The 17,037-nt window shown below is 48.4% G+C and overlaps 1 protein-coding gene across 1 annotated transcript in view; it reads right to left on the reverse strand.

The window, feature by feature from the left end:
• The window catches only part of LOC311239035 (contactin-associated protein-like 2), a gene marked incomplete at its 3' end in the record, with an annotated part of 309,018 nt that overhangs the window by 122,745 nt on the left and 169,236 nt on the right, over positions 1-17,037 (reverse strand). The window lies entirely within an intron of this gene.

Consider the following 17,037-nt stretch of genomic DNA (forward strand, 5'->3'; position numbering starts at 1 on the left):
CGCTCTCCTATTGGACAGCGCCCCCAGGCGCCAGCGCGCAAGCCCCCAACGGCAAGTTCAAAGACAACTGCAGGCATGTCAGAACATGCCCGGAGTCAGCGTAGTAATACGAGACAAGGACTGAGGTTGGGACTAGATATTCACTTAAGTATATATATTGGCGCAGGTGTAAACAGCAGTAGTTCATCAGTTCGTCTAAGTAGCTGTTTCATCAAGTTCGGTGATACAGTGAAGTGAGCAACCTTGCGTCTAAACAGAGCATTGAGAACCACGTGCGAATAGAATGGTAAAAGTGTCAGAGTTTAATGAAGTAACGTTGAGTTCGACTTAATCTAATGTGAAGTAAATAGTCGATCATTTATTGTATATCGTGCGGCCACAGTTCTTCCGTGTGTAGCATTACCCATCGGTTCGTCGTGTCTTTAGCTAGTGCACTTAACCAGGCTGTGTGGCCTAAATACGTCGCCCACACCCGAGGAGTCCTAGGCGGAGAACCGTTGGACATGTACACAGGAGAATCGGCGTCGGCGATTGCAGAACCATTCCTGGTTGGATTATATTGATTTGGGACGTGACCACCGGAGAAGAGTATCGTTGATTTCCACTATCATTTGGGATTCAACCTCGTGAGGATTACAACTCGGGCCTGCCTCGTGGACGGGGCTGGCTAGCTGTCATCAATGCTGTCGGGCATTTTGGATTACAATTATTGCTTTTGCTGCTGATCAAGGGAGTTTACAAGAACCGACTCCTGTACCTGGAGTCTCTTTATTCCTCGTTGAATCAGACGGAGTACCCGAACATTCCTCTACCCTCCAGGCCTTACACCCCGGAGGGAACCCATTGTCTCCAGTCGGTACCGGTGTTGCCCTATATAATTGCTACTATACAACAGGTGGCGTCAGCTTAGACCCATCGTAGGATTCCTGCTATTCTTAGTGACTTATGCTCTTGAGTGACTTTACGTATATTCTTCGCCATACAAGCGTGACCCTAATTCTCATTCTGTAACCTAACGTTGCCTAATAATAATAAATTACCCTCCAATAGTATTTCTGTGTCAATGCCGTGTTCTTGTGGGTGTTCACCATCTATATTTGATGTACTGTCTGGCCAGTAATTAAAGTACATAACTAGCAGTGGTTTAATCTATCACAATCTTTAATACAGTCAGGGTTTTGTAACCCCTCAGTTACAATTGGTCCTTCGAGCCGGATGGTATCAGTGTAATATTTAATATAATATTAATATTAAACATGGCCAGCGGTGAACACTCCCCAAGCGGCTCCCCTAAGCTAGAACGCCCGCAGCGCAAACGTCAGCTACCTCCATACCTCCAATTCGCTTTCGTTCTACCCCCTAGCTTATCTAAACAGACGTTAAATACGGATAAAGCGGATAGTCTAAACATGTCCAATCCTATCGACTTGGCGACCCTGCCAGTAGAGACCCCAGTGGGTTCAAACGAAACTGACTCAGCTCACGGGGGGGACCAGGTGGGACATGACATGACTATACCTCCAGACAGTGTCACCGGGATAGACCCCGGAGCGCTCCAGGATAAAGAAAGCGCTCCAGGGATAGAACCCGACACACAACCAAGAGAAGAGAACCGCGCCCAGGAGATAGACCTCGGAGCGCGCCAGGAGAACAGATCTCCAACAAGCCCTGTCAGCACCCGATCACCTCCGTCAGTGTCATCCCCCAGCGAGGCGGACCAGAGACTGGCGCAAGCCTTGATCGCCACACTGACAGCCTCCACCGAAAGAGACCGACTTCAGGGTGAACGCGACCGGCTTCAAGCAAAGACGCTTAGTGAGCGTGAACACTCCGCCACGGAAAGAGAGCGCCTCCACGCGCAACTCCAAGCGCAAGCCCTTAGTGAGCGCGAACACTCTGCCGTGGAACGAGAGCGCCTCCGGGCGCAACAATTAAGTGAGCGCGAACACTCTGCCATGGAACGAGAGCGCCTCCAGGCTCAACAGATGAGCGAGCGCGAACAACGAGAGCGCCTCCAGGCGCAACAATTAAGCGAGCGCGAACACTCTGCAGCGGAACGAGAGCGCCTTCACGCGCAACTCCAAGCGCAAGCCCTTAGTGAGCGCGAACACTCTGCAACTGAACGAGAGCGCCTCCAGGCGCAACAAAGGAGTGAGGACGACCGCATAAGAGTGGAGGAGAGGCGCCTTCAGACGGAAGAGAACATCGAACGAGAACGCGCCAATGCCCAGCGCGAAGCAGAGCGCGACCGGCTGCAGGCGCAGATGATAGAACAATTGATCGCCAGGGTGACACTCCCTCTCTCCGCACGGAGCTCCCGGAGATCATCACGACAAGGGTCTAGGGCACCTTCCCCTACCCGACAAAGCGACCCGGGACCCGGCCAACAGGAGGAACCTGTCTACGTCTCCGAGCCCCCTTCCCGACCGGTCCATACGAGACCCAGCCAACGGGAAGAACCGGCCTACGTCGCCGAGAGACTGACTAGAAGACTCCAGGACCTAGAAGAGGAAGAGGAAGAGGAGGAATGTCAAGCCCACCAGCAAGAACGTACTCTGGACCAGGAGGCCCAGTACAGCCCCGACTTCAGCCCCGAGTCACTGCACTACAAACCCCCGACCCAACTCACGGGTGAGTTTGACGTACAGTCAGCACCGAGGAACAGCACCTGGGGACCCGGCCTCTGGTACCCACCAAGTACTAACCCACGACCACACGTACGGGGAGACTCGCCCAGGAGGCCTCTTCCCCTACGCTCACCAATGTACCAGCCATCCATGGCATCGTACCTTGGCACACCGACGTTCCCAGACTTTACGCGCGAGGACAGAGCACAGTACACGGAATTACGCATGTGTCTGGAGACTATGATGTCCGATGTCCCCGACGAGTGGTACAAATATGCCATCCTCCTCAAGCATCTCAAGGTGCCCAGAGCGCATAACATAGCGCTGGCATATTCCAACTCAAGCACCCCATACTCCGCGGCTCTGGTGGCCCTCGACCAGCGTTATGGACGCATATGGGATTACGTGATCCAAGAAATACGGGATATCGACCGCCTCCCCCCAGCCAAAGACAATAGAGCACTGGATGACCTCTCTATCAAGGTACAATTCCTAGTAGGGATGCTGGGGTCCCAAAAGGAGAAGGGGAGATATGAACTGTATGCAAATTCTAATGTGGAGCGAATACTGGAGAAGCTCCCTCCAGCCCGCCAAGAGCGTTTTCGGCGGCAGAGAGACCACTGTGATCCCAACGGCCCCGAGCCATCCCTCCTAGACCTGGCCGCTTTCCTCGCAAGGGAAGTTAGCAGCCTACGACTGGACACATTCGTGTGGAGTGGATCTAGCCCAAGAGATGGACCTCGGAGATCCAACGATAACCGCCGGTCAGTGACCGTTATGCACCAGGCCGAGTCAGTGCCGCAGCACAAGAACCACAGCACCCCCCAGACCAAGGGGAAGTGGAAGATTGTATGCCAGTACTGTGAAAAGGAACATTGGCTGTCTCAATGTGACACTTTCAAGAAGCTGACCGCTGACGAGGTGAGTCAGTGGATCAAAGCCAACCGCCGCTGCTTCCGCTGCGCGCGCAGCCATATGGCAGCTGAGTGCCGCTTAAAGAAAAGATGCAGCAAGTGCGACGGCGCCCACTTGGAGGTCCTACACGACAGCAACAAGAAGAAACCCGTACCCCCAAGCAGCTCGAGAGTGAACGTCATGTACATAGACCCTGCGAAGAGCGGGAGCTCCCGAGTGCTCTTGAAGGTGGTCCGAGTGATCTTAAGCTACGAGGACAAGGTCATGGACACTTACGCCGTCCTAGACGATGGGTCAGAAAAGACTCTCCTCCTCGCATCCGCCGCAGCCCGGCTGGGTCTGCGGGGGAGCGAAGAAACAATGACAATCCGTACCATTAGAAGAGACCTGAAGACCATAAAGGGTGAAAATGTCTCCTTCACGATAGCAGCGGTCGGGCAGCCCGAGAAGCAGTATAGCATCACTAACGCCTTCACCAGCCACGACATAGGCCTGTCACAGTACACCTACCCCATCCCAAAGCTGATGGAAAAATACGTGCACCTACGTCAACTACCTATACCGCTCATCGACGACGCCACCCCGACCCTGCTCATAGGATCCGACCACGCACACCTCATCGTCCCAACGGACCGGGTCCACATCGGGCCCAGAGGCTGTCCAGCAGCGGTCGCGACCCGCCTGGGTTGGACACTACAAGGCCCCCTCTCCGGGTCTCCCAACCGACCGACAGCCACTCGCTGCCTCCACTCGAGGATAAACGAAGAAGACACCACCCTCTTACAGCACGTCGAGAGGCTATGGACATTAGACGCGATGCCCTTTAAGAATGAAAAGAAACTTGTTTGCTCAAAGGAAGACACTTATGCCATAACCCTCCTCGAGCAGAGGACAAAGAGAGTCGAGGTCAATGGAGTGATGAGATACGCAACTCCACTCTTGAGGCGAGAGGGTATGCCCACCCTCCACGCCTCAAAAGAAGCGACAGAGCGATATCTACTGAACACCGAGCGGCGTCTAGCCAAAGACCCCACTCAAGCCACTGTGTACCGCGCTGAGATCGACAAGCTGATCACAGCGGGACACATAAAGAAAATTGACATTCAAGAGGCCGACCAGATGATCGAATCTTGGTACGTGCCCCACCACAAGGTCCACCACAACGGCAAGGATCGCATTGTATTCAACTGCAGCTACCAGATCGGACTACAGAATCTGAATAAAGAACTCTTGCCCGGCCCAACACTCGGCCCCTCTCTCCTCGGCGTACTACTACGTTTCCGCCAAGACAAGGTGGCCATCAGCGGCGACATCAAAGGGATGTTCCTGCAGGTGAGACTAGTGGAGGAGGACAAGCCCTTGCTGCGGTTCCTATGGAGAGAGAGGATCAAAGATGAGCAACCATCCATCTACCAATGGGAGGTCCTCCCCTTCGGAACCACATGCAGCCCATGCTGTGCTACGTTCGCACTGCAAAAACATGTGACAGAAGACCCTGCAGCTGACGAGGAGGTCAGACAAAGTGTAGAGAGGAGTTTCTATGTGGACAACTGTCTGCAAAGCGTCTCGACGCCAGAAGAAGCCGAAGCCCTCCTACTCAAGCTCCGCGCCTCACTGATCAAAGGCGGCTTTGATCTCCGGCAGTGGGCCAGCAGTGACCCTCAAGTACTTCGCAGCCTCTCCCCAGAGACAAAGGCAGCAAGCAGCGAGACCTGGATGGCGACCATCCCAGGTGAAGCACAGGAAATGACATTGGGCCTAGTCTGGCGCTTCAAAACAGACTCGCTCCATTACAAATACACACCCCTGACCACGGAGCAGGGAAGGTCGACCCCTCTACCGACCACCAGACGGAGCGTATACAGAACACTCGCAAGGCAATACGACCCGCTGGGGTGTATCCTACCTTACACCACCCGGGCGAAAATGATTGTACGAGAGCTGTGGGACAAGGAACAGGGCTGGGACGACCCCATACCCGACCACCTAGCTTCCACCTGGAGAGAGTGGGAGAGAGAACTCAACTCGCTCCAAAATGTGAACATACGCCGAAGCTACTTCCCACCCACAGTGCGGCTGGAGACTGTTTTGTTCAGTGGTTCAATTATGAGATGAGTCCTTGCTCATGAACACCAGTACTTTATTTTACTACCACAGCACAAGTTACATGTTATCTTCAGATGGTCGTTCTTACTTCCTGGATGTTCTACTTATCAGAGCCTATCATACTGACACCTAGTGGTGCAAAGTAATCATAACATCCTTAATCATCACATCCCCCTTTCTCTGTAAACGGTAGAAAAACTAAATTACAGGTGTCAGGTATCTTAACCATTTTTTCTTTAACACATCATTTGAACCAATTACCATATTAACATAATTAATACATACTACACTATATATATAAAATCTTTCCATCACACTTTTTCTATTCTTTTTCTTATATTTTCTTTTTTTTTGCTTTCCTCATTTTTCTTTTTTTCTTATTTTTTTTTGTGCAAATCCAGTCTCTCAGGCTTTCTGATTTCTCTTGCACTTCTTCTTAAGACAGGTTCACCTGGACTGTTGTCAGGGTTATAGTCTGTCAGAGGTGGAGAGACGGACTCAGACTCAGTGTGGGCTTCACTGAGCTCTCGAACAGTCCCTTGTGTTTTCAGAAGACTGCGACGGTTACGTCTGAAGATATGACCATCCTTTGTTCTCACAGTGAAAGACCGTGGAGCTACTTCTTGAAGAACAGTGGCTTTTGTCTTCCATCCATCAGGATCTTCAATCCTAACTGTATCGTTGCCTGATAGTGGTGGAAGCTGCTTGGCTGTTCTGTCATAGAATGACTTCTGTTTCATCTTCTGTTGTTGTAGCTTTTGTTCCAACTTTGGATGTTTCTTTTTCTTTGAGTAACTCGGCAGTGTGGTACGCAGCTTTCGATTCATCAGCAGCTCAGCAGGTGACAGTCCGCAAGCGAGGGGTGATGCTCTGTAGCTCAGAAGAGCAAGGTAGGGATCTGAGTCACTGTCAGCAGCTTTCTTCAGGAGCTGCTTGAGGATGTGGACTCCTTTTTCAGCTTTTCCATTTGACTGTGCATACAGAGGACTAGATGTCACATGCTTGAAGCCGTACCGTTTTGCAAATTCCTGCCACTCTCTGCTCTTAAAGCATGGCCCGTTGTCACTCACCACTGTGTTTGGTATGCCGTGTCTGGCGAAGATCGATTTTGTATGTGTTATAACACAGGTTGATGATGTATTTGATAGCAATGCCATTTCAGGGAAGTTTGAGTGATAGTCAATGACCACTACATAGTCTTTACCCTTGAGATGAAACAAATCCATTCCTACTTTATCCCATGGTGCTGTTGGGACATCAGCTACCATCATAGGCTCTTTGGTTTGCTTGTTCCTATGTCTCTGGCATGTTTCACATCCACTTATCAGTCTCTCAATGTCTTTGTTGATCCCAGGCCAGAAGACTGCGTTTCTCGCTCTTCTCTTGCATTTCTCGACACCGAGATGACCTTCATGGATCCTCTGTAGTATGTCCCTTCTCAATTCTTGTGGAATGACAATTCTATTTGTCCTTAGCAACAGTCCATCAACAACACTCAGTTCACCTCTGATGTCGTGGAACAGTGGACAGGAACCTACAGGCCATCCATTTTGCATGTTTCCAATGATACATTGCAGCTCTGTGTCTTTTGCTGTTTCTTCAGCTATTTGTCTGGACTTTGTGTCTGATACAGGAAGCGCAGCAGCCACCATGTTGACATGGTTTTGAACATCTTCTTCAGTCGTGCTCACACCTTTCCCTGTGGGTGCCCGTGAGAGCGCATCGGCGAGTATCAGGTGCTTTCCTGGTGTGTAGATCAGCTCAAAGTCGTATCTCTGCATTTTCATCATCATGCGCTGAATCCTTGGCGACATTTCATTTAAGTTTGTTTTTATGATTGCAACCAAAGGACGATGATCTGTCTCTACAGTGAAGGAGGGTAGGCCATATATGTAGCTGTGAAACCTCTCTAGGCCAAACACTAACCCTAGGCATTCTTTTTCGATTTGTGCATATCTACACTCTGTCTCTGTCATGGACCTGGATGCATAGGCCACTGGTTTCCAATGCTCACCTTCAGCCTGTAGGAGTACTCCTCCAATTCCGTCCTTGGAGGCATCCGTCGACACTTTGATCCTCTTCGTCGAGTCATAGAATGCCAACACAGGTGCAGTTGTCAGTGTCTCATGCTCATGTTTGGATGCCCATTTGAACTCATCCCCTTTATGCAGGAGCTCACGAATACAGGCTGTCTTTGCAGATAGGTTAGGAATGAATTTACCTATGAAGTTGACCATTCTCATAATGCGTAGCACACCTGTCTTGTCTGTGGGCCTTGGCATGTTGTGTATGGCATTGACTTTTTCCTGGTCAGCCTGGACACCTTGTGCAGAGAGCTTGTCTCCAAGGAAGACGATTTCTTGAGCTCCAAACTGACATTTGCTCTTGTTGAGCTTTAGTCCAAACTTTCGTATCCTCTCCAGCACGTTGATCAGTCTCTTATTGTGTTCTTGGACTGTGGAGCCCCAGACGATGATGTCATCAACATAGGCTCGAACTCCATCCAGCCCTTCGATGATGTGTTCCACTGCTCTGTGAAATATTTCAGATGCTGAACAGATTCCAAAAGGCAGTCTGAGGAAGCAATATCTGCCGAAAGGTGTATTAAAGGTGCAGTACTTGGTGCTGCTTTCATCCAATTTCAGCTGCCAGAAGCCTTGTGTTGCGTCAAGCTTTGTGAAGTATCTGGCACCAGCCATCTCACTGGTGATTTCCTCACGCTTGGGTATTTGGTAGTGTTCCCGCTTTATGTTTTCATTCAGATCTTTTGGGTCCATACATATTCTCAGGTCACCATTTTTTCTCTTCACGCACACCATAGAATTGACCCATTCTGTTGGTTCCTCTACCTTCTGTATCACCCCCAGCACTGTCATCATGTCCAGTTCTTTTTTAACACGGTCTCTCAGTGGTGCCGGAACTCTTCGTGCAGCATGCACCACTGGCTGTGCATTTGCTTTCAGCTGGATTTTATATGTGAATGGCAATACACCAAAACCCTTGAAGACATCTGCAAAGTTCTGTACTATTGAGTCAACAGAGTCACTTGGTGTACTCACAGTTGTGTTGATGCGATACACTCTTTTCACCAGCTCCAGGTCTTCACAGGCTTTATCACCCAGCAGTGAATCAAGTCCTTCAGCAACAACAGAAAAGAATAGGTGATGCACTTTTTCTTTCACTGTTACATTCAGCGTGCATGTGCCTAGACAGTCAATCCTCTGTCCATTGTAGTCTTTCAGTGCAAGTGTTTTCTTTCTTATATTTGGCTTATCTTTCATTTCTTTGATGTCAGACATGCTGATCAAGTTGGCTTTTGCTCCAGTGTCCAATTTCATTGTGACTAGAGTCCTGTTTATCCACAGTGGTGCCATCCATTTATCTTCTCCAATAGCATTCACTTCACTGTTCACTGTGGCAACAAAAAATTTCTCATTCTCTGAGTCACTCAGATCAGTGTCCTCCACTCTGTTTACACATCTTCCTGTCCCCCTCTCTTTTCCTTTTGCGAAGCACTGTGTAGCAAAGTGGTTGCTCCCCTGGCAATTAAAGCATTTCTTACCAAAGGCTGGACACTGCCTTGGCTTGTGCTGCGAGCCACAGCTCTTGCAGCTGAACACTCTGTCGTCCGTCCGCTGTGCAGGCCGTGTCTTTGTGTGTCTTTTTCCTGTGCTTGAAATGGCCCCCACATCTGCACCATAACCCACATTTTCTGTGCCTGCTGCCATCTCACCGAATGTCCTCACATGCATATGGGACAGCTCACTCGCATGGCATATCTTGATGGCCCCTTCTAGTGTCAGCTCTGTTTCCCTTAGTAGCCTTTCTCTGACCTTTTTATCCTCCACTCCAAAAACAATCTGGTCTCTGGTCAAGGAATCCCTCAGTGTTGAAAAGTTGCATGAATGTGCTTTAAGCTTCAGGTCAGTCAGAAAAACATCAAAAGGTTCCCCTTGTTGTTGCATCCGACAACGAAACACATATCTCTCATATGTTTCATTCTTTTTTGGAGAGCAATGAGCATCAAATTTCTCAAACACTTTATCCAAATTTATGTTATCCGCTTCCTCTTCATACACAAATGTATTGTACACTTCTATGGCTTGTGGGCCTGCTATTGTTAGAAGCAATGCTACCTTCCTGGAATCCAACATGTTTTCCAGTCCCAAGGCCTCAAGGTATAGCTGGAACTGCTGTTTGAAGGTACGCCAGTTGCTGTCGACATTTCCAGTTAGTTTCAAACTCTCCGGTGGCTTTAAGGAATCCATGCCACCTGTCACAATGTAGTTTTTACTCCTGGTACCATGTTTTGTTCAGTGGTTCAATTATGAGATGAGTCCTTGCTCATGAACACCAGTACTTTATTTTACTACCACAGCACAAGTTACATGTTATCTTCAGATGGTCGTTCTTACTTCCTGGATGTTCTACTTATCAGAGCCTATCATACTGACACCTAGTGGTGCAAAGTAATCATAACATCCTTAATCATCACAGAGACGTGCCAGATGGACCTGCACGTCTTCAGCGACGCCTCAGAAGTGGCCTACGGTTCGGTGGCTTACTTGCCGGCCCGAGAGGAGGGAGGAGAAAAACACACAGCCTTCATCCTGGCTCGCTCAAGGATAGCCCCCCGCAAGCAACAATCGATCCCGCGTCTAGAGCTCTGCGCAGCTCTGGTAGGCGCGCAACTCGCCACGTTAATCCAACGTGAACTCACCATCCCGGTGCAAAGAACAATCTTGTGGTCAGACTCCATGACCGTACTCACATGGATCCAGTCCGATTCTTGTAGATACAAGGTCTTCGTGGGAGTCAGAATCACAGAGATCCAAGACCTAGTAGGATCAGCGTGCTGGAGGTACGTGGACACGAAACAGAACCCAGCTGATGTCATCACACGGGGGATGTCCCTAGATGACCTCACACGTCACAATATCTACAGTGACGGTCCTGAGTTCCTCGGGCTCCCGGAGGAAGAGTGGCCTACCCCCACCTCTCGGGAGGCTAGTCAAGAGGAGGCAGAGATCAAGAAATCTATGTTCTGTGGGTTGACGCACACCCCAGTCCCCACTGACCCTAACATAGACGACTGCCTCACCTTCGAGAGTGCGCAGCTAAAGACATTCCTGTGGCACCACCCTGAGGTTCCCCCCACTACCGACATTAACGCAGCTAACTACGAAGAGGCAGAACTCCTTCTGCTACAGCGAGCCCAAAGAGACTCGTTCCCCGACGAGCTAGACTGCCTGCAGGGAACAAAGCCAATCCCGTCAGACAGCAGACTGCTCCACTTGGCCCCCGAGCGCGACACCCATGGCCTCATCAGGGTGGGTGGTCGTCTGAGACGGGCCCCGGACTTAACGGATGACGTCAAGTTTCCTATAGTCCTCAACAGCCGACACAATGTCACTGAGCTCATCATAAAGAAATACGACGAGGATGTGCACCACGCTGGGGCAGAGAGAGTCTTCGCTGAGATCCGACGTCGCTATTGGATACTGAACGGAAGAGAAGCAGTACGTCGCTTCCAGCGGACTCGACCAGACTGTAGCCAGTGGCGAGCACAGCCCAGTATACCCAGGATGGCCGACCTGCCTCACCGTTACACCCGACCCGTGGCGAGGCTGATAGAATTGCCGAGGCTCCCTGACTCCCCTGATGACGATCATGACCCACTGACTTTGTAGATTGCCCTACTCCCCACAACAGACATTGAGCAGTTGACTGGACTATTAATCTGTCTTCCTTTAACTAATTAGGTGCGGACTAATTAGGAGGCGGCTGTTGTGAAGGGCCAGATTAAACTGAGAATATATATTTATCGTTTGATATACTTTGTATATTATTTATATATATACACGGAATATCCCTTTACCTGCGTTCAGACCAGAGTAATATTCGCTCTCCTATTGGACAGCGCCCCCAGGCGCCAGCGTGCAAGCCCCCAACGGCAAGTTCAAAGACAACTGCAGGCATGTCAGAACATGCCCGGAGTCAGCGTAGTAATACGAGACAAGGACTGAGGTTGGGACTAGATATTCACTTAAGTATATATATTGGCGCAGGTGTAAACAGCAGTAGTTCATCAGTTCGTCTAAGTAGCTGTTTCATCAAGTTCGGTGATACAGTGAAGTGAGCAACCTTGCGTCTAAACAGAGCATTGAGAACCGCGTGCGAATAGAATGGTAAAAGTGTCAGAGTTTAATGAAGTAACGTTGAGTTCGACTTAATCTAATGTGAAGTAAATAGTCGATCATTTATTGTATATCGTGCGGCCACAGTTCTTCCGTGTGTAGCATTACCCATCGGTTCGTCGTGTCTTTAGCTAGTGCACTTAACCAGGCTGTGTGGCCTAAATACGTCGCCCACACCCGAGGAGTCCTAGGCGGAGAACCGTTGGACATGTACACAGGAGAATCGGCGTCGGCGATTGCAGAACCATTCCTGGTTGGATTATATTGATTTGGGACGTGACCACCGGAGAAGAGTATCGTTGATTTCCACTATCGTTTGGGATTCAACCTCGTGAGGATTACAACTCGGGCCTGCCTCGTGGACGGGGCTGGCTAGCTGTCATCAATGCTGTCGGGCATTTTGGATTACAATTATTGCTTTTGCTGCTGATCAAGGGAGTTTACAAGAACCGACTCCTGTACGTGGAGTCTCTTTATTCCTCGTTGAATCAGACGGAGTACCCGAACATTCCTCTACCCTCCAGGCCTTACACCCCGGAGGGAACCCATTGTCTCCAGTCGGTACCGGTGTTGCCCTATATAATTGCTACTATACAACAGGTGGCGTCAGCTTAGACCCATCGTAGGATTCCTGCTATTCTTAGTGACTTATGCTCTTGAGTGACTTTACGTATATTCTTCGCCATACAAGCGTGACCCTAATTCTCATTCTGTAACCTAACGTTGCCTAATAATAATAAATTACCCTCCAATAGTATTTCTGTGTCAATGCCGTGTTCTTGTGGGTGTTCACCATCTATATTTGATGTACTGTCTGGCCAGTAATTAAAGTACATAATCTATCACAATCTTTAATACAGTCAGGGTTTTGTAACCCCTCAGTTACACCTATGTATATAAGAAAACGGTTGTTTATGAAGACAACCAGGGAACCATTGCAATTGCGAGAAACCCTGTGTGCCGACAGAGGTGTAAACATGTGGATATAAAATATAATTTAATCAGATCTGTCATCAGGGAAGAAAGAATGACACTGATTTATTGTCCAACAGACGACATGGTTGCAGATGCTATCAACTGAAATTGAGAAGATTTGCAGAGGTCGTGTTTGGTGTGTAAATATTGACTGTTATGTAGTATTGACTGCCATATTCTTTTTGATGCTCTGAACTGTATTATTTTCTTTGAAAGATGTTTTTGGAAAAGCTGTACAGTATATAAGACAACCGTAAGTGGAAGTGTTAAAGTTATGTGATGTGTACGATTGCATGTAACTGTCTAACTGTTTCCACAAGAGGGCGCTATAGGCAGAGCTGGTAATGCTGCCGCCAGGTAAGAGGTATAAAAGGAGATGTTGACTCCCCCTCTGTCTCTTCCTCCGTCGCTCTCACAAGAGAAGGACTCTCATGTACTGTTGGGTGCAACGTGATAATAAACCACGCCGTTTAATGGCTAAGTGAAGAAACCATGTCTCATGAACATATTATTGTCGCCCCATAGCTGACTCTGTCAAAAGTATCTGCCCGATTTGTACAAGTGATGGCTTGAACCTGTACTTTCATATCATGTAAAAAAAAAGTGTGTGCCTGGTCACATAATATGCATAATACGAATTATTGCTTCAATCCAATCCAATCCAATCCAACTTTATTTATAAAGCGCTTTAACAGCCACAGGGGCACAACGTGCTGTATAGAGGGAGCATATTAAAAAACATTTTATAAAAACAAGAGTACCAAAAAGAGAAAAAAACAAGCTACATGGTGTCGAAAGCCAGAGAGAAAAGGTGGGTCTTAAGGAGGCCCTTGAAACGGGGCAGTGATGAGGCCTGCCTAATCTGTAGCGGCAGCTCGTTCCACATTTTGGGGGCGACAACGGAGAAGGCACAGTCCCCCCTGAGCTTACGCCTAGTTGTAGGCACTACTAGGAGCAGCTGGTCAGCTGACCTGAGAGAGCGAGAAGGTGTATAGAACTGCAACAGCTCAGAGAGGTAGGGTGGGGTGGGCAAGGTCATGAAGAGCTTTAAAAGCAAATAAAATTATTTTATCTGTGAGATGTGGTCATATTTACGAGTGCCAGTTAAAAGACGCGCAGCGGCGTTCTGCACCATTTGAAGGCGAGCCACAGAGGCTCCACTCACCCCTATATAAAGTGCATTGCAGTAATCCAGCCTAGTAGTCACAAATGCATGGATTACTGCTTCAAAATGCTGCGCCTGTAGGATGGGCTTAATTTTGGCCAGCTGCCTCAACTGAAAAAAGCTTGATTTGACCACGGCCTTGATCTGGCTGTCAAATTTAAGGTCTGGGTCGATTTTTACACCTAAGTTCTTTACTATTGGTTTGACTATTGTGCCAGCGAACCCAGGTCTAGCAGTGAGGTCACAGAGAGGCCACCAAAAACCACGACCTCCGTCTTTTTATCATTAAAATAAAAAAAATTCAATGCCATCCAGCAGGCACGTGCATACATAGGGGTGAAGGGGTGCCCGGGCACCTGCCTTTTTCATTTTTCATTAGAAAGTGCCCTTTTTATGCCACCCTCTTTTTTTTTTTTTTTTTTTTTTTAACTGTTGCACATATAGATATACTGCCCTGCCCTTCCAAATGAAAGATGTCACGATAGAATCTAAATATTAGGTAAAGAAAGAGAAATGCCACCCCTCTTGTAAATAATAGGTCCTTCCAAAAACACGTCGCCAAATCACCCCTCCCCAGCCCCTCCCTGTCTGCTGCTGCCTGGAAAATCACGCAGCTCTCTCTCTCTCTCTCTCTCTCTCTCTCTCTCTCTCTCTCTCTCTCTCTCTCTCTCTCTCTCTCTCTCTCTCTCTCTCTCTCTCTCTCTCTCTCTCTCTCTCTCTCTCTCTCTCTCTCTCTCTCTCTCTCTCTCTCTCTCTCTCTCTCTCTCCTCTCCTCTCCTCTCCTCTCCTCTCTCTCTCTCTCAGAATAATTTTGATTGACAGTCGAGTCTGCCAATTACGTCACACGGCTTGCACCCGCCCTGCTGTTCTTAGCACCAATCAATCGGCAAGCACTATTAGTTTTTGACTTCGAGAATGTCAGGACTGTGTGGTGACAAGTTTGACAACAACAAAGCTACAGTGCTAAGTGCTAACAATAAGCTATTTGGCTGGATGCAGTCTGGAGGACAGTGGATATACATCAAGACAACAGTGTGTGACTGTGGGACAGTGGACATAATACTTCATCAAGCCCTCCTGACCACGTTTCAACTAAACAAGGTAGTTAATGCGGTCTCGGTCGGTCGGTCTCTCTCTCTCTCTCTCTCTCTCTCTCTCTCTCTCTCTCTCTCTCTCTCTCTCTCTCTCTCTCTCTCTCTCTCTCTCTCTCTCTCTCTCTCTCTCGCAGCTGTTGGTCTGGAGCGCATATTGTGTTATTAAAGGGATGTAGTTTTGGTGACATCTATCGGTGAAACTGAATGTACCATAGACTTGTATTAACCCCAAAAATCGGGCTCGCGCGCTACGCGCGCTCGCATTTAACAATTCATGCCCTTTTATCATCTAGGGCACCTGCCTTTCTAAAGTCCTGTGCACGTCCCTGCCATCCAGGATTTAATGTCATCGAGATATTTGGTCAGCGGCTCTATGGAAAAGGAGCCAGACTTTTTTAGTGGCATATAAATCTGGCTGTCATCAGCGTAGCAGTGAAAAGGAATGCTGTGCTTTCTGAGGATGGAACCAAGGGGCAATAAATAAATAGAGAACAGGACGGCGCCAAGTATCGAGCCCTGAGGTACACCATACAATAGGGGGGCAGTAGAGGACACAGAGTCCTCGAGCCTGACACAAAAAGATCGATCTGCCAGGTAGGACTTGAACCATTTAAGGGCTATGCCTCTGATGCCCACCCACTGTTCAAGGCGGGCAATTAAAATCTCATGGTCCACCGTGTCAAATGCGTCCGACAGGTCTAAAAGGACCAGGACAACACAGTCACTGGAATCAGTAGCTAAAAAGATGTCATTAAAAACTCTTAAAAGTGCCGACTCAGTGCTGTGCAGGGATTTAAATACAGATTGGAAAACCTCGAGAATATTGTGCTCGTTTAAAAAATTCATTAGCTGAGTATAGACAATTTTCTCGAGGGATCTTTGATAAAAATGGCAGTTTGGAGATCGGCTTAAAGTTTGACATGGCTGCAGGATCAAGCCCATGCTTCTTGATCAGGGGCTGCACAACCGCATGTTTAAAAAGTGCCGGGGCCACACCAGAGGACAGGCTGCTATTTATAATGTTAAGTACAGTAGGCCCAACAGCTGGGAAGACTTCCTTAAAGAGTCGAGGTGGAACAGCATCGTCTAGGGAGCCCGATGGCTTCATTTTGCCAATGACCTCCTGTAAGGAAGACAGCGTCATGGGCACAAATGTGTTAAATACAGCGGGGCTGGGGGAAAAAACGGAGGGGTCATGAGCAGGAGGTGAAATAAAAGCCCTAATGGAGGAAACCTTATCAATAAAGAAATTAAGGAAACCTTCACAGGCAGCACGAGAGGCCTCCACACAGGTAGTCAGTGGTGCATTCAGTACATCATTGATGGTCTTAAACAAGACACAGGGCTTATGGCAGTTTGACATGATAATGTCAGCAAAATATGTTGTCCTAGCCTCCCGTACAATATTCTGGAAGTGATGCCAGCAGTCTCTTAGTGTCTGAAGACTAAGAGATAGATGCAGTTTGTCCTTCTTCCATTTGCGCTCGGCTCTACGGCACTCGCGCTTCGCAGAACGGGTCAAGTCATTCATCCAGGGCTCTGATTTAACCCTTGGCTGTCTGGTCTTAAAAGGGGCAACAGTGTCCATAGTAGTTTGACAGGCGTCAGTAAACCACAAGCTAAGGGTCTCAGCATCATCACAAAATGGAGTGACATCATTTGAATAGAAAACAGCAGAGAAACGCTCAGCAGTGAATGGGTTAATAATCCGGCAACAGCGAGCAGAAGCGCCAGGTTTGACTGTGTTCCCGACAAGTGCAGCGTCAAACAGGACAGGCATATGATCAGAGAAAAATTATCCACATATCTCTAGATTAAAAACAGGTAAACCATATGATAAAACCAGATCAAGTGTGTGCCCACGTTCATGCAGATATGGATAAGATTAAAACTTGGCTTCAAGCCAAGGTAAATATATTAAATATATGTGTGTGTATTTACAGGTACAAATACATCAG

Source organism: Notolepis coatsorum (genome assembly GCF_963971535.1).
Source record: "Notolepis coatsorum genome assembly, chromosome: 13".
NCBI classification, from domain to species: domain Eukaryota; kingdom Metazoa; phylum Chordata; class Actinopteri; order Aulopiformes; family Paralepididae; genus Notolepis; species Notolepis coatsorum.